Raw genomic sequence first — 23,174 nt, forward strand, 5'->3', positions numbered from 1 at the left:
ATAAAGTAATTATAAAATAATTTCTTTGTGTTTGATTCCTATTCAAGAGAATTACTTTATATATAGTCAATATAGGCACAGAGGTAAATTTTTTTAACATTTTCTAATGGTGGTGTGCCTCGTGATTTTTTTCATGAAAAAAGTGTGCCTTTGCACAAAAAAGGTTGAAAAACACTGCACTAGGGGACTGATACATAAATCGTGTGACCCCTATGGGGATGAAAACACGGCAAAACGCGACCAATAAATAAATGAAAAAAATGATAATAGCGGTCCCTCCTATAGAAATAAATTAATCATGAGTGAAAGTCCAAAAGAAACTGTATAAAATCCACTGGAAAACAGTATGGATATCCAACATGCAAAGTAACTGTTGGTCAACAGCTGTGTGCTCGTGATAGGTGATCTTCAAACACGGTGCAGATAAATCCTAAGTGGCAGAAATGGCCCCTCACCTCAAAGCGGTGACCACAAGGGCCAACTCGCCTTATGAATACCAATCCAAGGCAAGGTCCAGGCCAGGAGGTAGTATGGAATCCACTGCTGCTAGCAATCTCAGGTAACACTCCCCACATAGCGTCAATGATATAAAAACAGGACATCCTCCATAGTGTAAAACCTTTTATTACCATCAATAAGTAAATAAAAAATGCCCACTCACATGTAAGAAATGATAAAAACACGTTACCACCACTTAGTATGGGTGTACTGCATAGATCAGAGAATGGAGCCAAGACATGCATCCGACCGGAAGTGGGTCATCGGAAATGACAAACCGACGCGTTGCGTCACGCCCTTGTGAGTTCCTCAGGGTATACGATCCGTTTGGATCATCACTTTGGTTTGTCACTTTGTTTATGTCAATGTATTTGTCATGTGTATGCTTATTTTACATTTCTTGTGTTTTGTACTGTATTGTTAGCGCTTCACTATTTTTTATAAAGTCTGGATAGATTGTCTTCCCCAGCAAGGAGATCCTTAGAGGGGACTGTTGCCCCTCTGAGACAAACCGTGGATTTTGCTGCTGTTCTCTAGGGGTCTTGGGGGAGCCTTGATGGGCCTTGGAAACTGATTGCAGGATTTCAACAAAGGATCTGGTCCTGAGAAGGATCTTTCTGTGTCCAGAGGCAGCTGGAAGGTGACAGCTGTCCTGGGGAATTGTAAGTGATGACCCTTTACTGATTCCTGGTGATTTTGTGCTTTCGGGAGGTAAGTGCCAGATCTCAAAGGATCTCAGATACTGGCCATTCCCCTGTCCTCAGCCTGTCCTGTACTGTGTAATATTTCTGAAGTTGTACTGGGTAACCAGGTGTCAAAGAGCCTAATGGTCATCAGCTGTGAGGCCTTAGACTGTTCAGTATCCACAAATACTAAAGAGAAGATTGGCTATTAAAGAGACTGGCATCATGGTCTACAGTTGTGAGACTTTAGACTGCCCCAAGATTTGCCTTATGGTCTTCAGCAGTGAGGCCTTAGACTGTCCCATTTCTTAACATGTGCTAAGGAGAAGATCACATATACCAAAGAAACTTGCCTTATGGTCCCCAGCAATGTGTGTGGCAAATGCAGTGCCAAAGAATGCTCGCGACAAAGGACTGGCCAATTTCGCACCGTGCTGTCACTTACATAACAATCCCACTCTCAGCTGAACCCTGCAGAAAGATTTTCCAGTTTGCGGGACCACAATCTAGGTGTCAGCAGCCTGGGAGTGATTGTGACTGGATTAAGTTAATTAAGCAATTAACCCCTTTTTACTGAGAAGGAGGAAACTCATAATCTTAGCAATAACAACTATGACTTTAGAATAAATGTCTGCAACACGCACTGTAACCACAGACAGGTATGTCCAGAGATTTATACTACAGTAGCACTCTTCAAGAGACAGGGATTCTTTTAGTTTGCATTAAAAGCCCTAGAGACAATTTGGTCTGAGATAAAGGTGTTTGCACTTGTCACCAGTTAGGTGAGGAATGTAAATATGTCTATATTCATGATGTGCTATTATTATTTCATGAGTTATGCTGTCATTGTCACAGCGTGAGGAAAGTACTGCCAATAACAGGCAAATATGACAGAGGAGATCTGGACTGATAATCAGGGCACTGATTATCAGTGCCCTGATTATCAATGCAGCCCAGCAGTGCCACCCAGCAGTGCCCAGCAGTGCTGCCCATCAGTGTCTAGAAGTGCCATCCATCAGTGCCCAGAAGTGTCACCGTAAGTGCCACCCAGCAGTACCCATCAGTGCCACCCATCAGTGCCGGCAGTCAGTGCTGTCAGTCAGTGCCTCCAGTCATTGCTGTAAGTCAGTGCCACCTATCAGTGCCCATCAGTACTGCCTATCAGTGCCCATCAGTGCCACCTATCAGTGCCTATCATTGCTGCATTTGAGTGCAGCATCATCAGTGCCTCCTCATAAATGCCCACAAGTGCCGCCTCATCAGCGCAGCCTATCAGTGTCCATCAGTGCTACCTATCAGCGCCCATCAGTACTGCCTATCAGTGCCCATCAGTGCTGCCTATCAGTTCAGCCTCATCCATGCACATCAGTGAAGGAGATTGCAAAATTTTACAATGGAAACAAAAAACTGTTTTTATTCAAATTTGTTGCTCTTTTTTTGTTTATAGTGCTAAAAATGAAGAACCCAGTGGCGATTAAATACTACCAAACGAAAGTTCTATTTGTGTGAAAAAAATGATAAAAATTTATTTTGGGTACAGTGTTGCATGACAATTGTCATTCAAAGTGCAACACAACTGAAAGCTGAAAATTGGCCTGGGCAGGAAGGGGGTAAAAGTGCCTAGTATGCAAGAGGTTAATTTCTTTGTGGCATATATTTAACAAGGTGTTGGTCCATATTGATATGATAGCATGCCTTTCTATCATCTCAAACCAGTCTGCCCATTCTCCTCTGACCTCTGACATCAACAAGGCATTTTTATCCACACAACTGCTGCTCACTGGATATTTTCTCTTTTTCGGACCATTTTCTGTAAACCCTAGCAATGGTTGTGTGTCAAAATCCCAGTAGATCAGCAGTTTTTGAAATACTCAGACCAGCCCGTCTGGCACCAACAACCATGCCAGGTAGCAAGTCATCTTCACCATGTCTAGATGCCTAAATGCATTGAGTTGCTGGTCGTGATTGGCTGATTAGCAATTTGTGTTACCAAGCAATTGAACAGGTGTACCTAATAAAGTGGCCAATGAGTGTAGGTTACTGTTATTCAAATATTCCTTCATTGCTCATTTACTGATTTAACCTCCCTATCGGTCTGATTATGTCCATATTTCTGTGCTTAAAGCGGTAAATTTTTTTATTGCAGGCCTGTAATTGTTAGGAATAACTCACTGAAATCTGTCCGAACAAGAGTCTAGTAAACATTCCGGATATGATAAAACTTGGAACACGAAATCATAAATTATAATTTAATAAATAATCATAAAAAAAAATAATATAATAATAAATTAAATTCAATAATATAATCAAACCAAAAACACTGAAATTTGAAATATAGCGGCAAGTTCGCACATCGCTGAGCAAAGTCGCAAAATCGTTTTCAGTGTCTGATGAGGAATTTCCCCACAAATCATTATCACTCAATTCTGCAAGTGGTTCTAATTTACTATCGCTGTTCTCTAGCTGGTCTAAAACCGCTTTTGACCTAAAGGGACGCTTTTTGGACGCCATGGACGTTTCTCAGTTTCCAGGCAGAAAGAACAGTAAAAATGCAGGCAGGGCACAGGACAAAGCACTAGGGACAAAATGTATGTGAAATGGTTTGATACAGTAATGTTTTACTATGTGATTTTAGTGTATTTAGTGAAAGTCACTTTTTGTAATTTTCAAATTTCCCGCCATTCCGTCCTCGTACGTCCCTATGCTCGCAGGGAACGGAACCCAGATGACAGATGCCGGCATCCGCCAAATTACATTGCCGGAGACACTGCAGGAGGGACATCGTGGGAGCGCAGGACAAGGTAAGTGATCGAGGGATCGCGGAGCGGCGCCGCAAGGTAAGCCTGAGTGTAGCTCGGGGTTACCTCTTGTGGTACTGAACCTTTACCCAGAGCTACACTCGGGAATACCACCAAGGAGGTTAAAGAAGTCCTCCTTAGCCTTCCTTCAGTGTGGCAGCATTGGGTGATCCTGCAGTGGTTGCACCAGTGGGGAGGCCCAGGAGAAGAACTTGGTTGCACTGGCAGCTACAGGGTGACTGGGTGACTGGGCAGGGGGAAGAAATGGACAGTGACATTCAGTCTAAGTTGGACAATCACAGCTCCCCCCTTCATGTTGTTCCTAAATTATACGTCATAGCTGCCATACTCTGGATATGCCATTGAGTTAATGACAAAATGTCTAATATTCAGACTCAACATATTCTAACAAAGCCCTGCAGAGCTTGATCCTCGCCTGGCTGTCGGAAACTATAGAGCACCCTTTTAAAGCTCCAAGTTTCAGTTTCTGCATGTTGCTTTTTTCAAGCACCCATACAATAACCTTTTGTGCTTTACAACAAAGAACAAAATTATTGAAGATGTTTGAAACTTTAGAACATTCTATTCTCCAGCTTTTACCTATTTAAAGAAGAATTCTACTAAGAAAAAGTACTGTATAAAGTACTTTACTCTCAGCTTCTGTGGGGATAAGTTAGTCTTAAAAAAACTCACTATGGGTGAGTTTTTTTTGGGACAGTCAAAATGTTCTACTAATATAAAATTTTATATACAGTTTATCTGTGCAATTTGATGTGTTCATAAAAGAGGAATAGTGATAGAAACATTTTCCCCAGGAGCTAATAACCACAGCTCTAAAGAGTTGTAAGCCTGTTCCTAACTTTAACCCAGGGGCGGACTGACAACTCATGGGGCCCCCGGGCAATAGGGGATCATGGGACCCCTGTGTCCTTGCCCAAACTCAAAAAAGCCTATGAAAAAGGTACCAGGGGCATCTCACGGGGCCCGCTATTGACCCCGGGCCCTCGGGCAGTGCCCGAGTTTCCAAATGGTCAGTCTGCCCCTGCTTTAACCCCTAGACACAACTCTAGTCTTTTAACCTTAATTATACTCCTAGTTTTACAGTATATCTACCCTTATGTAGCACTACCCCCTTAGGAGTTTCTGAGTTTTGGGTCCTTCTAAAGCTCTGCACAGCCAGGCAACACTCATTTTCTTCCACACTTTGCACTCAAAGTCAGTAAATCGTTCTTGAGCTTGGTTTTGTGATTTTATTAAGGGGTTTAGAAGTTGGATGGGGTTGGGGGGTGTATGGGATGCCCAAGTAAACTGCAAACTTGAGGACAAGCTCCTTAGCAACTATGTACAGATCTGGACAAAAAATAGTCTCTCCTTTAAGAGCATTCCAGCTCTCTTGTGTACCTCCTCAGATCCCAAATGAATCCTCCTCTTCACCCAGCTGCACTGAGGCTATTCCCTGGGCAAGGGGGGCCAGAAGCAGCCAATTTAATGCAGCAGCCTCAGATGAGAAGCTAGCTGAGTTTTCCACCTGACTGCCCTCTCGCCTTATCCGGCCCAGGGGGTGTAAGAGCACTCACATTGTCCTTTCCTGTCAGCATGGTGGGTTGGTGGCTGCCTTCAGGCATTTTGCTGGGCTGGCTCCATCCCTGATAGTCAGGATGTCCTCCCTTGGAGACAGTGGTACAGTGGAGATCTTCTTCTCCAGCCACCTCCCAGGCTCCACACTCCAGCCTCTTACTCCATATTTCACCTGACACTCACTGCCCCTGCTGCACAGACCCTGTGATACTTAAGGGTTGCCTTGGTCACCATTCCCAGCCTTATGCCAGGGGATTGACCAATATCCCTCAAGTCTGCAGATCTGAACTTCCTCCCCTTCTTCATCCTTCCACCAGAAAGATCTCAGATTTCTGGAGAAATGGGAGGGCTCCAGAAGCTCTGACCTTCAGAACCTCCCTAGCCTGTCCTGAGGTAACCTCTCTACCTCACGCCCAGGCTGACACATTCCAGGCTGCTACTAAGCCTCTGCCACTTAAAAATAAAATAACAAACTCTCTCTGGTTAAGTTAGAGGGCGTTACACTTAGTACTGTATATGTACCCCTAGCTCTATGTATAACCATATCTAACCCTGGGCCTAACTCTTGTTCTGCTACAATGGAATTAGATACAGTCGCATTTAGGCCTCGCTTACATCTGGCTATTTGGGATCATGGGCAGAATTGCAGTGATTCAAAATTGCACTGCAATTGTGGCAAAATGCACAATGCTTGTTTGAGTGCCTTTAATTTTTAATGGCACCTCCAATGTGGTGCAGTTTTACTGTGATTGTTGTGAGATTTCCTGTGCAACAAACTGCATCGCGCGAAGATTGTCGCCAACAAAGGAGCAAGAGCTTCCTTTGGGCAACAAGTTTTGCATGATGTGGTTTGCCACGATTGCTGCATTATAAATCGCTGCAAAACTGCTCCGTGTTTGAGGTACCATTGAAAAATAAATGGCATCCAAACACTGCATTTTCCCATGATTGCAGTGCAATCCCAAATCACCAGATTTGAATAGGGCCTTAGGTGCAAAAAAAGATACAATCTTGCTGAAGGGAAAGTCAGGAATATGTCCTTTCCGGGTAAAATTTCTATTTTGGAATTGTGAACATAAATTACGGTATTCACGGCTTTACTGCTGGCTGGGGATAAAACGCTATAGTATAAACAGAAAGCACCCAAGCATTGTGTAACACCTTCACATTACCTTTAATAAAAATAGTAACATTTGGTACTAAGAAATGTTTTTTATAGACTTTGCTATATCATACAAGATGGTATTCAGAGAAAGAACCTGCTCATTCTAATTATCCTGGAGGTTGGTAGAAGAGAGGGTTAGGAGTGTGGTTACATTTATCCTGGAGGTTGGTGGGGGAGAGGGTTAGGAGTGGGGTTACATTTATCCAGGAGGTTGGTGGGAGAGAGGGTTAGGAGTGTGTGTTACATTTATCCTGGAGGTTGGTGGGAGAGAGGGTTTGGAGTGGGGTTACATTTATCCTGGAGGTTGGTGGGAGAGAGGGTTTGGAGTTGGGTTACATTTATCCTGGAGGTTGGTGGGAGAGAGGGTTTGGAGTGGGGTTACATTTATCCTGGAGGTTGGTGGGAGAGAGGGTTAGGAGTGGAGTTACATTTATCCTGGAGGTTGGTGGGAGAGAGGGTTAGGAGTGTGGTTACATTTATCCTGGAGGTTGGTGGGAGAGAGGGTTTGGAGTGGGGTTACATTTATCCTGGAGGTTGGTGGGAGAGAGGGTTTGGAGTTGGGTTACATTTATCCTGGAGGTTGGTGGGAGAGAGGGTTTGGGGTGGGGTTACATTTATCCTGGAGGTTGGTGGGAGAGAGGGTTAGGAGTGGAGTTACATTTATCCTGGAGGTTGGTGGGAGAGAGGGTTAGGAGTGTGGTTACATTTATCCTGGAGGTTGGTGGGACAGAGGGTTTGGAGTGGGGTTACATTTATCCTGGAGGTTGGTGGGAGAGAGGGTTAGGAGTGGGGTTACATTTATCCAGGAGGTTGGTGGGAGAGAGGGTTAGGAGTGGGTGTTACATTTATCCTGGAGGTTGGTGGGAGAGAGGGTTAGGAGTGGGGTTACATTTATCCTGGAGGTTGGTGGGAGAGAGGGTTTGGAGTGGGGTTACATTTATCCTGGAGGTTGGTGGGAGAGAGGGTTAGGAGTGGGGTTACATTTATCCTGGAGGTTGGTGGGAGAGAGGGTTAGGAGTGGGGTTACATTTATCCTGGAGGTTGGTGGGAGAGAGGGTTTGGAGTGGGGTTACATTTATCCTGGAGGTTGGTGGGAGAGAGGGTTAGGAGTGGGGTTACATTTATCCTGGAGGTTGGTGGGAGAGAGGGTTTGGAGTGGGGTTACATTTATCCTGGAGGTTGGTGGGAGAGAGGGTTAGGAGTGGGGTTACATTTATTCAGGAGGTTGGTGGGAGAGAGGGTTAGGAGTGGGGTTACATTTATCCAGGAGGTTAGTGGGAGAGAGGGTTAGGAGTGGGTGTTACATTTATCCTGGAGGTTGGTGGGAGAGAGAGTTTGGAGTGGGGTTACATTTATCCTGGAGGTTGGTGGGAGAGAGGGTAAGGAGTGGGGTTACATTTATCCTGGAGGTTGGTGGGAGAGAGGGTTAGGAGTGGAGTTACATTTATCCTGGAGGTTGGTGGGAGAGAGGGTTAGGAGTGGGGTTACATTTATCCAGGAGGTTGGTGGGAGAGAGGGTTAGGAGTGGGTGTTACATTTATCCTGGAGGTTGGTGGGAGAGAGGGTTTGGAGTGGGGTTACATTTATCCTGGAGATTGGTGGGAGAGAGGGTTTGGAGTGGGGTTACATTTATCCTGGAGGTTGGTGGGAGAGAGGGTTAGGAGTGGAGTTACATTTATCCTGGAGGTTGGTGGGAGAGAGGGTTAGGAGTGTGGTTACATTTATCCTGGAGGTTGGTGGGACAGAGGGTTAGGAGTGGGGTTACATTTATCCTGGAGGTTGGTGGGAGAGAGGGTTAGGAGTGGGGTTACATTTATCCTGGAGGTTGGTGGGAGAGAGGGTTTGGAGTGGGGTTACATTTATCCTGGAGTTGGCCTTTAAATGTATCTAAACCCAACAACAGAAATGCAGTGTAGTATTGCTTACCAGTTCTTAGATCTAAATTCTGAATTCCTGCTTTTTTCAGGCTCTTTTTCCTTTATTTTCAAGTAGTGATCCAGCCAGTACCACACTTCCTGTCCAAGAGTGACAACGCTCGCTCACCATACCTTACCTATGAAGAAACAGCTTTGTCACCCAAAGACAGTCAGTGTTTTAGAACTACAGATAACCTCTGCCTTTCTCCTTCTTCATGACATAGCAGGGAGGATTTGCAGTCTACATAAAGAACTGGGAGCAATGCTACCAGATAACAATTATCAGAGGTAGAGAGAACAGAAAATTTTCAATTCACAAAATTTCTAGCAAGTACCAATATCTTTTTCACTTATCAAGCAAATATAATGAAACACTTTATTGGTATATTTAACAGACCAAAGAGAATTACATACACTGTAACTGTAATCCTAACCCATGTTGTATTCCTAGCTCTATATCTAGCCCTAGCCTACACCACAAACCATAAAAAATGTGATTTTGTGGTGACAGGTAAGCTGTAAATGACTGATTAGGACTGGCTCAGGCTTGTCAAGTTAAAGTGGTAGTAAACTCTTCTTTAATCATTTTACCTACAGGTAAGCTTTTAATAAAATTGATATCTCCTAAATGTGCACCGTTTAGGAGATATTAGAGCTTTATGATAGCTGGTGCATGCACACTGAAGGAATGGCATCACGGCTCGGCCAGTCAGTCTGCCAGAGCTCGCAAACCCGGAAGGAAGACCGGGTAAAGATAGAACCCCCGGAGAGCCGTTACAACACTATGCTGGAGTGCTTTGTTTCAAGGTAAGTCCTTCATAATGTGCTAGTATGCAGTGCATACTAGCACATTATACCTTTATGTACCTTGCAGGGGTTTTTCTTTTCTTTTTTTTTTTGGAGGAGGTTTACTACCGCTTTAAAGCTTGCTCAATGCACTGGGTTAATAGGAGGCTACTACTAAAACAGCAGCTTTAGGCTACATGCACACTAGCATTTAGAAAAAAAAAATGCTGGGAAAAACCCTGGATAAAAAATGCTGGATAAAAAACGCTGGTAATAGCGTTTAGTAGCATTTTAGGAGCATTAGCATTTTTACAGTGTATGTAGAGAAAAAAATTAAAAAGTTAGAATAAAGATTTTAGGAGGGTTTTAGTAGCATTTAGGAGCATATATTGTTTTTTCTGTTGAAAAACACTCCACAAAAACTATTTTTTTTAACGCTTAAGCTCAAAAAACAATAGCCTACAGTATTGTGCATGGACACATAGGATAACACCATTTAGCTTCTAGAAGCAGAAAAAATGCTAATAACAGCTTCTAGGAGCTTAAGAAAATACTAGTGTGCATGGAGCCTTACAGTGGGTATCCTGCAGGCAGGGGCATAACTAGACAGGCCTACAGATGGGTGATGAAGGACTGAATATGATGCCGTTGCAATACTGAGATAAGTACGGATCTGTTTAAAGCAAAGCATACTGAATGGGTCAGCATGGAATATAAAAAGGAAAGGCCCGGCATATAGGACAAGACACTGGCATCTCATATAAAATGATCCCGTGCGGGAAAGGAAATGTGCAGCATACAGATTGAGGTGATACAAAACAGGGAATGTACAGCATGGCATATAGAATGAGGCCGTGCAGAAATGGGAGCATGCAGCATGGTCTACAGAATGATGTCATACAGAGTAAGGAATGTACAGCATGGCATACAGAATGAATCTGTATGAAACAGGGAACATACAGCCTGGTACATGGAATGAGGCACATAAAGCAAGGTACACAGAATGAGACAGTGTAAAAAAGGGAATTTACAGCATGGTGTGTGGAATACGGAATGTACAACATAGCACATGAAATCAGGAGGTGCGGAATAAGAAATGTTCAGCATGTTATAATACAAGATGCATTGTGGAACAGGGAATGTATAGCTATAAATTTCTGACAAAATCAACATTTTTTTTTGCGCAACAGATATATAAAATTTTAAAAAATATTTATCAGACGGAAAGGGAGCAAATAAAGAAAGCTCATAGTTAGGGTTTATATTCATTTGAAACTTTGGAACTTTGGATGGTTAATTCTTACTTTGCAACAAAAACTACCAGCTCCAAGCTCCAAACACCGAGAACAAATATTTGCACATAAAACCACTATTATGGAACATATTTAGAATATATAAATCTTGCTGCATTTTTTCAGTTTGGGATCTGCCGAAGTCTGTCCAGATTTGCCAGTTTTTTAGACTGTTTACAGAATTTCTCCCCAATTTATTATGGTGTTAAAACTATTTGTAGGTTAAAAGAACAGTACATTCATGCCCTGTGTGTTTACAAAGAAATTTGGAAGCCTTCATTTATAAAAAAAAAGAAGACCGACTGAATGTGTGCCTGGAAATAATATCAAAAAAGCAAATCATCCACATATAAAGTTCCTTTACTCCAAACAGAGGAAATGCTTTAATAGTAGCCAAAAGAAACAACAAGTACCGTATGTTGTAGGCTTTTATTTATAGGCTTTGACAAGTCATACAATAAAATAAAAATAACAAAATATAACCTGATTTTGCCTGGAGCCTTCTTCCCTAGATGGAAGATGTTAGTGAGCCTGGTTATAAATGTTAAAGGCACTACAATGCAGGCATCATTGTTGTCCTCAGAGTATACTCTGTGAAAAATAATAGCTGAGTATAGATGAGAAGGGATGGGGAATTGGGGGAGGGGTGTATTTAAAATGGACCTCAACCCTCCCCCCCCCTTCTTTCCTGCCTGTCCCTATTTTATAAACCTGTCAATAATCAATTGGGTGGAAACAAAGAGTCATACCTACATAAATCCATGTGACGTTTTCTTTATACTTACCTATTTTGTCCTGTTTCTGTGCTTCCTAGGCCGCTATTTAAAAAATGTCTGTGATACTGCGCATATGTGAGGTAAAGCACATGATGTCATGCACTTTAACTTGTGCATTCACCATATGACACTACAGGCATCTGTTTGGGAAAAAACCTTGATTCTCTATTTTCCAGCACCAGTCCTGCATTGATTGATGTCCAGAACCAGTGCTCTTCTGTACTGAGTAATGCTCTGTGGTCCAGAGTTCTTTTCTGAACTGAATGATGCTAAGTAGTCTGGCACCAGTCCTCTTCTGGGTTGTATGATGCTCTAAATTGCAGCAACAGTCCTTTTCTAGATTGAATGATGCTCCAAGGTCCAGTGCCAGTACTCTTCCAAGTTGAATTATGCTGTATGTTCCAGCACCAATTGTCTTTTGGATTGAATGATGCTCTATGTTCCAGCAGCGGTTTTCTTTTACATTGAATGATACTCTGCAGTCCAGAGCCAATTCTCTTAAGGGATGATGATGCTCCATTTTCCAGGGCCTGTTCTGGATGATGCTCCACAACACAGTGCAGTTCCTCTTTTGGATTGAATGATGCTCTGTGATTCAGCGCTGGTTTTCTTTTGCATTAAATGATGCTCTGTGGTCCACCTCTGGCCCTCTTACAGGTTAAATGATGATCTGTTGTACAGTGCTGGTCCTCTTCTGGGTTGCATGATGCGCTATGTTCTGGCGATAGAACTGATTAATGCCCTGTGCTCCAGTTCCAGTCCTCTTCCTGATTGAATGATGCTGTGTGGTCCAGCGTCAGTATTCTTCTGGGTTGAATTATGTACTGTGATCCAGCACCGGTCCTCTTGTGTGTTAAATTATGCTTTGTGGTCCAGTGCCAGTCCTCTTCCAGGTTGAATGATGCTCTATGTTTCAGCACCAGTCCTCTATTGGTTTGAATGATGTTCTATGTTCCAGCAACAGTCCTCATTCAGGTTGAATGATGCTTTATGTTAGAGCACTCGTCCTCTTTTAGGCTGAATGATGCTTTCTTATAGCACTCATTCTCTTTCAGGCTAAATGATGCTCTATGTTCCAGCACTGATTCCATTTTGGGTTTGAATGTTATTCTTTGGTCCAGAGCAAATTCTCTTAAGGGTTGAATGATGTTCTCTGTTCCAGGACCTGTCCTGGATTGAACTATGCTCTGCAATCCAGCGCTGGTCCTATTATGAGTTAAATGATGCTCAGTGGTACAGTGCTGGCCCCTCTTCTGGAATAAATGATGGTCTATGTTCCAGTGAGGGTTCACTTCTAAACTGATGAATGTCCTGTTGCCCAGTGCCAGTCCTCTTCTGGACTGAATAATGCCATGTTCTGGGTGGAATTGTTCTGGGTTGAATGATGTTTTCTGACCCTGCAGTGGTCTTTGACTGTACAATTTCTTATATAGTTTGTTCTAGATTTGCCAACAGCTATGAAATAAGAGAGCCTACCTAAACAGTTTCTACAATTTATATCGAGAAAGTTGCACAACGTATTTGTAGGTAAATCCAAAGGAGAGTGAACAATCAAATTGTAACATGTGTCGCCATCTTATGGCTGACATGTAAAGCTGGCACTGAAAAGTGTCTGCACATATTGTCCCATAGAGATCTCTAAAGCTCAGGAAACTCTTGAAGAACATTGCTTCAGAGACTCGCCTCCCAACAGGAAATCACAACTTAAGCATTTTTTTATGTTATTCCTGTTTACGCATTTTACTGCAAAGATGAAAGTCTTTCCAATAGCCATTCTTGCATTCTTGACAGGTGCTATCATGACACAATGCAGCAATGTAATTAAGAAGCCTCTCTATGGACATCATAGACTTGTTTCTTATCTCCATCTCAAACATTCTTTGCCTGAAGACCAAATGGATCGGATGTCCTTATGTGAGTGACTGTCCCCTGAGTGATGTGTTTTTAAACTTTCACATTGGCAAACATGTGTGCTGAGATTCTGAATGATGCTAACAGAAATCCACGAGTACTTGTTCTTTTCTTAAAACAGAAGTTTTTTGGCTTCTGTAAGTCATTTAATACTCAGCATTAGATGATTGCCATCTGATTCTGACAGTTTCCTGAGTGTTTGCTGAGTATACAGACATATTGCCTCTTACAGTGTACATACTGCACCTTCAGTAAATAGATCATTAACTAAGGACTTCACTGCCTATGGAGTGCTACTGTCACATATTTTCTGCTGTAGTGATATGGGAGTCAATACAAGCACCACGTTCTGTATTAATTATCACGATGGTGTGTAGACAATCTCAAAATACAAGGACCCTTCTGTGCTTCTGAAGCATATTACTTCATGCATTTATGTATGTTGTAGACATGTGTTTATGCTGCCAAAACAAAGTAATGCAGCTCTGCATTCATTAACTAATATGACAAAGCAAACAACCCCCCCCCAAAAAAAAAAACTTTAACCCTTTCTCTGCCATATCCGTTTTTTGCATTTTTTGTGCACGTTTAAAAAATAATTTTAAACCTGAAAATTATGTAAAAACCCCAAAACATTATATATTTTCTGAAAACAGACATATAAATAATACTAGTAGTTCCAATTTTTTATGCCACACAGTATTAGTGCAAAGGTTTAAGAAACACAAAAGTTTAGTACTAAATAAAGTTAATTTTAGGGCACAGAAATGCAATATATTAACCTTTTGTTTGGTTAAATATAAAAGATGAGGTTGCACTGAGTAAATAGATACCCAACATGTCAAGCCTTAAAATTGTGTGCTCCTGTGGAACCGCAACAAACTTTGATACCCTGTATTGGAGGTCAGTAACCAGTAGATCATGGACAGGTGACTGGTAGATCCTGATCTGGGCTTGCTGACCTGCCATCCAACAGCAGAAAACAGAGTGCAATGCAAAGAGACTGTTTATTTATTTCAGGTACTTATACTGTATAGTGCCCTCAATTTACGCAGCGCTTTTACATATATATTGTACATTCACATCAGTCCCTAACCCTCAAGGGGTGTACAATCTAAGGTCCCTAACTCACATTCATACATACACATAATAGGGCCAATTTAGACAGGAGCCAATTAACCTACCAGCATGTCTTTGGAGTGTGGGAGGAAACCAGAGTACCCAGAGGAAACCCACGCAGGCACAGGGAGAACATGCAAACTCCAGGCAGGTGGTGCCGTGGTTGGGATTCGAACCAATCGACCCTAGTACTGCCAGGCAGAAGGGCTAACCATTTAGCCACTGTGCTGCCCTACTTGTAAAGTTGGAGCTGTAGTAGGGAGCAAGAGCTGCATAAGTTGAAGTCTCTTTCAAAGGCAGTGGTGTGTTGCTTTCTCACCACCTGCCGCCCCTCACCCCTTGGACCCTGCAGAATCCATTTACTTTAATGGGTCTCAGTTAAGAGGCCATAGCACCCACCGACGTAACAGGGGGTGTAAATTCTGCTGCAGCATGTGTACACCTCAACTGCTGCCTCATCAGCTAAAAGGGGGTAGGGAATGGGGGTGGCTCAACTGCAGGATTTTGCCCCCCTAGCTTTACATGTTAACAAGCCCCAAGAGTGCCCCTGCTGGATACAACTAAGGGCACATTCACAAATGCAACAGGCACTACTGCTCCTCTGGAAAGTGATCTGAGTGAATTTGACAGGTGGTGAGGAGGCGATAAGTGGCTGCCTCCTCACCATATGATTTAAACCCATGATTGCTGTGCAATGCATGTGATTATGACACAATAGTATGGCAATTTGAGGTTTAAATCATGTATGAGAAGGTGACACCGGCAGACACTCTCCCATGTGATCTATGTCTTCACCCATGTTGTTCAGGTAGATCTTTACCTCTTTAAGGTTGCCTACCCTTGCCCTATATTTTCCATAAGCAACACTTTAAAAGCCCCTACAGGTTATCAATATAGAGGTAACCAAGAAAAATGGGTCTAGAACTATTGCTCCCATTCCAGCATGTATGGAGATATGTAACATGTGTAGTGAAATCGCCATTTTCGTGCGTAGGCAACCCCAATGCATGCATACATATCTGCATGTATGTGGGTGGGGGGCTCACATTTTTTGGAGGGGAGATTTTAAGTACTGGGGCATAAATGTAATTTTTGTTTATAATTTTTATATTTAATTCTTTCACTATTTTTTTTATGCCATAGGGGATGTAATGCATTATTGGTGCCAGATTCTCTTTAATGAGACATTGGGGATAGGGTGGCATCTGATACTAGTGGCTGCAATGTAGCAGGCATATTTTGCATCAAATAGATACAACTAACAGTTTCAATGCTATATTTAGCATACCAAAAGGAAACACATAAGAGAGGTTCATTGTCATTGTTAGGGTTTATACACACTTTAATACATCATTAAATTCTTTTAATGCAAGCAGTGTAAGCATTTAAGTTTGTTTGGCATCAACCTCTTGCAACTTCCTTTACAGTGGAGCTTAGACTAGGAGAGAAAGAAGCAGCACAAGAAGCCAATCAGTTGTGCTTCAGTGCAGGGAGCATCCTGATAGGTGTAGAGAATAGTGTCAGAAATATGAACTCATCAGTCTGCTGTTTCTCCTTTCACTGTCCAGTCACAGGCTGCAGGAAGAGCAAGACCTATAAGTATTACAACTGCAGTAGAGAATCAGGCCTCTGGCCTTGACAGCCAGGGTTGTATTGTGTAGCAGAGCTGTGTAAATCGCAGGACTGGATAGACAAAAGTACAAATACTTTGGCCAGTAAAGCAGCTTCTGAGTATCTGTTTCATCTATGTGTTATCGTTCACATTGCATTATGCACGTCACGTCAACTTGAGTGCACTACAGGGTGATGGGACCTGCATTTCTATTTCCAGCAGAACTACTGGGAAAGTGATCACAACCTTCCGATCTTTTGTTTCTGATTATGAACAAAAAGAGTTTAGAACAGCATAAAAGAGGTATACTGTGCCTGGGATATCTGAGCCTGGTGTACAGAATGGTGGACAGTTCTGGTGAAAACTGAGAATACCCTTTATGGCACAGTGAAGTGAATTGCTAATGCATTGATAATGTAAGCAGCTGATGGAGGCACAAAGAGCTAAGAAAATTACAGTTTTGGCCAGAAAATACATTTTTCATTTGAAAAGAAAAATATCTTCACCACTATGGTAAAGGGTTGATTTATATTTTGTATTGAGGTAATCTAAAGCTGTTTCTTAAGCTATGTACACACGAGCCGAATATCGGGTGGTATCAACAGAAACCGGCCGACAATTGCCCATGTGTCCGGCAGCTGGTCCGACAGGCATGACCAAAAAAGATCTGCCGATCGGCTTCTAGTTAGCGCTCTCAAGTCAATGGCTGAGAGTGCTGACTAGTGTGTTCTGCTGGGGGGCAGTCCTCCTGTCAGAACACAATAGCACAGCGGGGGAGATCACTGTACTAACACCACATGTCAGTGTGTACGAGGCTTTATTTAGACATGAGTTTTATTAACCTCCCTGGCGGTATTCCCAAGTGTAGCTCAGGGTAAAATGTCAGTGCCAAAAGCGGTAACCCCGAGCTACACTCGGGCTTACCATGCGGCGCTGCATAGGGAGTCCCTGCAGAGCTTACCTTGTCCTGCGCTCCCGCGATGTGTCCCCTGCAGCGTCCCCGGCCATCTCCTCCGGCTGATGCCGGCATCCGGCTTCTGTGTTCTGGTCCCTGTGACATCGGGACGTACAGGCGCCACCGGCGGTGGGAAATTTGAACATTTTTAAAAATGTCATTTTTTTCAAAACAAATTTTTCATAGTAAAACATTGCTGTTTCAACCCATTTCACATACATATTGTCCCTAGTGCTTTGTCCTGTGCCCTGCCAGCATTTTGTCTGTTCTTTCTGCCTGGAAACTGAGAAATGTCCATGGCGTCCAAAAAGTGTCCCTTTAGGTCAAAAGCGGGTTTAGATCAGCTAGAGAACAGCGATAGTAAATCAGAACCACTTGCAGAATTGAGTGATAATGATTCGTGGGGAAATTCGTCATCAGACACTGAAAACGATTTTGCGACTTTGCTCAGCAATGTACGAATTTGGCGCTATATTTCAAATTTCAGTGTTTTCGGTTTGATTATATTATTGAATTAAATGTATTATTATTATTTTTTATGATTATTTATTAAATTATAATTTATGATTTTGTGTTTCAAGTTTTATCCTACCCGGGATGTTTAATAGACTCTTGTTCGGACAGATTTCTGTGAGTTATTCCTAAAAATTACAGCCTACAATAAAAAAAACTACATATTTCCATGCAAAATAATGGTACCGCTTTCAGCACCAAAAATCTGAAATAATCATACCGCTAGGGAGGTTAAAACCTCTTTTAAGAAAAACTAGGGTATGAAAATGTTGTAATATGGTTGTAGCAGCCCAAACCCTTTTTTATCGTTTTGGATAAAGTAGTGGAAAGAACAGAACATCTGTCAAGTTTTGATTTGTGGCCTCTGCGTCCTTTGGGAATATTTCCCCTTATTTCCTGCTGGGACCAGAAAAGATTTAAAATTGCAGGAGGATCACAGACTGCAACATAAAACTTTTATTCAGCAAAATGTTAAGACTTCTAAGAACCTCTCTTATTTTTGCTGTCTGTCTTCCTGTCTGCTGTGATAACTGCTCCCCTTAGTACTAGTCCTGTTGTTACAAAGAAGGGAAGTAAGGTGAAATCTCCCCAATGGCATCACGGACAGCAATTGAAACTTCAGTATTTTTTCTAACTGAATCCAAAATTATAAACAAAAGTTTTGGCTTGAGTTGGGTCGTAAGTAGGAAGTTGTGGCTTTTGTGATGGCTTCCTGTTTCTGCGTGAGCGGCAGTACTGTACTATACTCTGCTGGGATTATAGAAGTGCCAAGACAGGGAAAGCATTTCCAGCTTCATAAAGTCACCACACAGTCTGGATCCTGGGATTAGCTGTGAATCTAGAAGCTGGGTCCTTACCAGAAATAACAAGGAAAAGATTGTGGTAAGAATTCCCACTGCTTCCTGAGGCCAGGATAGCTAAAGATCTCACAGTGACAGATTCAGATGAAGTCTACAATCACTGTCATTATTTAAGTGTAAACCTGACCATTTTAGTGTGCAAACTATTATCAATATGTGTTAAAGAATATGTAAAACAGTCACCTCTACAGTCTTTTTGAATATTTTTACAGCTGCATTAACCACATTTATTTATTATCCACTTAAACTGTATACCTGTGCACCCCTTATGAACCAATGAACTTTTTACATTCCACTATGGGCCAATTTACTTGGTGATAAGTTTGTCATTGCATAAGGTAATAAATTAATACATACATTGTGGTTGATTTACGAAAGCTGGAGAGTGCAGCAAAATTTGGTGCAGCTGTGCAGGATAACCAGTCAGCTTCTAACCTCAGCTTGTTCAAGTTAAGCTTTGGCAATACAAACCTGGAAGCTGATTGATTCGGTGCAGAGCTGCACCAGATTTTACACTCTCCAGTTTCAGTAAATCAACTGCTTTGTTTTAGTTTGGGGGTAAACTAGGCTTTCTTTTGGCAATATTGTCTTGCAGATTTTTTCTTCCATGTAACTTACAAATAAAAAACTACATGTAGTGCCTTCTAGCTTAGCTAGATAGAATTTTTTGTTGGTCAGAGGCTTGGTAGAAGCCTGGGATGAGTCAGCCTGGGAGTGAAGTAGTGAGTTCACCTCAGGACAGGCTGAGAGGCTTTTTAGGTCAGGGCTTCTGTAGCCCTCCCACCCTTCCAGAAACTGCTAGAACTTTCTGGAAGAGGGGCAGAGGAGGGGAGGAAGCCCAGATTTGCATGTTTAGGGGAACTTGGCCAATCCATAGACATAAGGCCGGGTATGGTGGCCAAGAACATCCCTTAAATGTGACAAAGCCTGTGCAGCAGGGAAGTCAGGTGGAAGATGGACTGAAGAAAGGTGCTGGAGAGTGGAGTGTGAGTACTTCTACAGTCCCTGACCCAGATAAATGGAGAGGACGGTCAGGTGCGAAACCCAAACCGTTCTCATCTGGGACTACTTAAGTGGCAAATCTTGGAATCCCTTGCCCAGGGATGCTCTCAGTGCAGCCAGGTCATGGAGGAAGGATTCATGTGGGGTCTGAGGAGGTACATCAAGGGGACTTCAGTGCTCTTTAAAGAGACAGTTGCATTTTTGCTGTTCCACATTTTTGTACAGTGTACAGTTTGCTAGGAAGTTGTCCTCAAGTTTTACAATAACTTGAGCATCTCTTACCCCATCCAGTTATTAACTCCTTAATAAAGACAACAAGAAAATCAGCTCAAGGACTGTTTTACTGAGTCTGTGTGCAAAGATGTGGAAAATGCACGTTGCCTGGTCATGCAGAGCTTAGGGGGACCCAATCAAACTCAGCAGCTCCTGTGGGGGTAGCGCAACATACATTTGTCTTATTAACCAGTTATTAAAATAGTTTTACTGTAAACAAAATATGTCCATTTTATTCTAAATTGTGTTCTGTTTAAAATGACACTGAAGTGATTTCTTTGGTACTAAGTATGGCAAAGTTACAGTTTTAGCAAATGAAAAAAGTTGCTTGCAATTCAATTTTGTGCATTTTTTTTGTCAAAAGTAACAAATCAATGAAAATTTAAAAAAAAATCACGATAAAAAAAGAAATAAAAATTCAGCAGATACATGATAGTCAAGAGAAGTGAAGGAAGGGCTGCTTAGGGTTAATATGGGGTTTAATAGGAATATATATATATTTTTTTTCCTTATAAGGTTACCTACATGTGAATAAAATAGTAAATAGAATGTAAAAATACATTGTTACATTGATATCTTTAAAAGCACTTGCAGACTACCTGCAAGTGTCATTTTCAACAGGAGCTACTGCATTTTGACAAAGCATACCAATACCTGACTCCCTATGGTACGTATCTCCTATTTTTAAAATTCTCAAGTGATTAATATAACATATGGTGTTCCTGCCATGTAGGTTTTTGTTTAGGCCTTCCTGTTATAGGGTGACAATGCTGTCCCTGTATCCCAAATGTTCTTCTGTCTTGTCACTCCATCACCTCCCAATGGGAACAACATCCCACCATGATTTTCTAGATGGAAGGAAGAAGGGGGAGCATCTGTGCATTTATTTTACTTTTACATTTAGCACATTAGTATATTTTAAAATTTATCAAAAGCTTTCTGACATTTCAGCTGTGTTTATTGTATACCTAATGCACCTAATGAGACAATTCACATCTATTAGGGTTATTTCTTGGCTATCTCTAATAAGTGTCCTAATCCCAATTGACTAAAGAGCTATCTTCATCTGTTTTTTTTTTCTTATTTAGTGCCTCTATACAATTTCTAATTAAATTGACCTGACAGTTTTTTAACTTGACAGGGTCTTTACCGTTTCCATGGAAACAACACTGCCTAACTGCATGTTGTTTGTTGCACACAGTTGGGGGCCACATAATAGAACTGTGTTCCATATGCAAAGAACAAAGAGCAAGTGTAAAAGTCAAATTAATTTATTAAAAGGTGCAGGTAGGGATGCCCAGACCAATAAATCAATACAGTCTGAAGTGGAAAACTCTACTGAAGAATAAACACTGACATAAATATATGTATGAACAAAAGATGAAGTACTTGAAAGCAGACAAGTATGTATAAATGGAACAATGTGTTACATGGATACAAATATTTGCTGAAGAGTGATGGCTTACATTATATTTTAAGGTTCCTTAAAGTGTATCTAAAGTTTGTTTCCTGTACCATGCATAGGGTTGTGAAGGATTGGAACATCTGGTTTTTGCTACCACTTGTGTTCCCACTGGGGATATTCACCCTATATGTTCTGGTTATCCCAATCATTGGGACACAAAGGGGTTGATTTACTAAAACTGGAGAGTGCAAAATCTGGCTCTCATAGAAACTAGTCAGCTTCCAGTTTTTTTTGTCAAAGCTTAATTGAACAAGCTGAAATTAGAAACTGATTGACTACCATACACAGTCCAAAAATCCAAAATTTTTATAGTTTTTACCAGAACAGAAATAGCGGGAAAATCTTTACGCAGACACAGTCATTCCTCCAACATTAGAAACTGACAACGAGGGACAAAGAAGAAGAGATGCAGCAGAGTGGGTAAGGCCAGGTTGCGCTGGAGATTAGGTGTGACTTAAAGGAGCATAGTTTTAATACAGTCTAAAGCTACCCACAGTACACACTGCACATGTATGCTGCTACCTTTGTAACTACAAAATACACTTTAACTACTGCATCATTGTAAGTGAGAGTTCATAGACATGCATAAACCTAAAGGATCATCTTTACAAAATAGGCCTACCTTCATTAAATAGTTGGAAACTACTTAGGAACTAGCAAATACTGAAACCATAAAAACTTTGCAGTGTACAGTGGTAAGCACTTTGTTACGTATAATAAAATATACAGAGTGCAGCAGTCAGTAGTGTGTGTCAAAGTGCCCCTTATATTGCTGGTCAAAAGAAGGAAAAAGTGATTGGTGTCTGTGATCTATGGGGGAAAAAATGTCCAGCACTGATGGCTAGGGGAAGGAAAATTGTCTGCCATCAGTGGTCAGGGGGAGAAAAAATACCCTTTATTTGTGTTTAGAGGGAGGAAACAAAGGTCTCTGTTGGTGGTCAGTTAGAGAAATAAATACTCTGCATCAGTGGTCAACAGGAGGAAAAATCCTTCATGGAGGGGAGCACTGGCCCTTTGTAGAGGGAGAAGGGAGGACTGGTTCTTTGTGGGGGAAAAGGGGACACTGGCACTCTGTGGGGGGCACCAGTGCTCTGTATAGGGATGGGGAGATCAGTTCTTTGTGGAGGGAGTGGGCACTGGCACTCTTGGGAAGGGGCACTGGGGCTCAGAGCAGGAAGGTTGGTGCTTTGCAGAGGGAAAGGGGTAACTAGTGCTTTGCAGAAGTAGAGGGGCACTAGTGCTCTGTGGAGGAGTAGGGGTCACTGGTGCTCTATGGAGGAAGAGGGGGGGCACTGGTGCTCTGTGGAGGGGGACACTGGTACTCTGCGGAGGTAGAGGGGTCACTGGTGCTCTGTATAGGGAGGGTGGGGAACCGGTGCTCTGTGGAGGGAGGGGGGAACTGGCACTCTTGGGAGGGGACACTGGGACTCTGAGCAGGGAGGTTGGTGCTTTGCATAGGGAGAAGTTAATTAGTGTTCTACAGAAGTAGAGGGGGCACCAGTGCTCTGTGGAGGGGAAGGGGTCACTGGTGCTCTGTGGAAGAAGAGGGTGGGCACTGGCGGTCTGTGGAGGGGGAGAGGAACACTGGTGCTCTGTGGAAGGAGAGGGGGACTCTGGTAACTGTGGAGGAAAGGCACTGGCACTCTGCAATGGTAGAGGGACACAGGAACTCTGTTCAGGGTGCACTAGAGCTCTGTGGAAAAAGAGAGGGCACACACTGCTGCTCTGTATAGGGATAAGGGGGGCACCATTGCTGTGTGAAGTGGGCACTGGCACTTTGCGGGGGTAGTGAGGGCACGGATGCTCTGTGGAGGGGAAGAGGGAACTGGTGCTCTGTGGAGGGAGGGGGGCACTGGCACTCTGTGCAGGAGGAGGGGGCACTGGTGCTCTGGGGGGGGCAGTGGCGATCTCTGGAAGGGGATACTGGTGCTCTATATAGCGAGGGGGGGCACCAGTGCTCTGCAGAGAAAAG

The sequence above is a fragment of the Staurois parvus genome, unplaced genomic scaffold, assembly GCF_062004578.1.
Source record: "Staurois parvus isolate SC_StPar_1 unplaced genomic scaffold, SC_StPar_1.0 ptg000298l, whole genome shotgun sequence".
NCBI lineage: Eukaryota > Metazoa > Chordata > Amphibia > Anura > Ranidae > Staurois > Staurois parvus.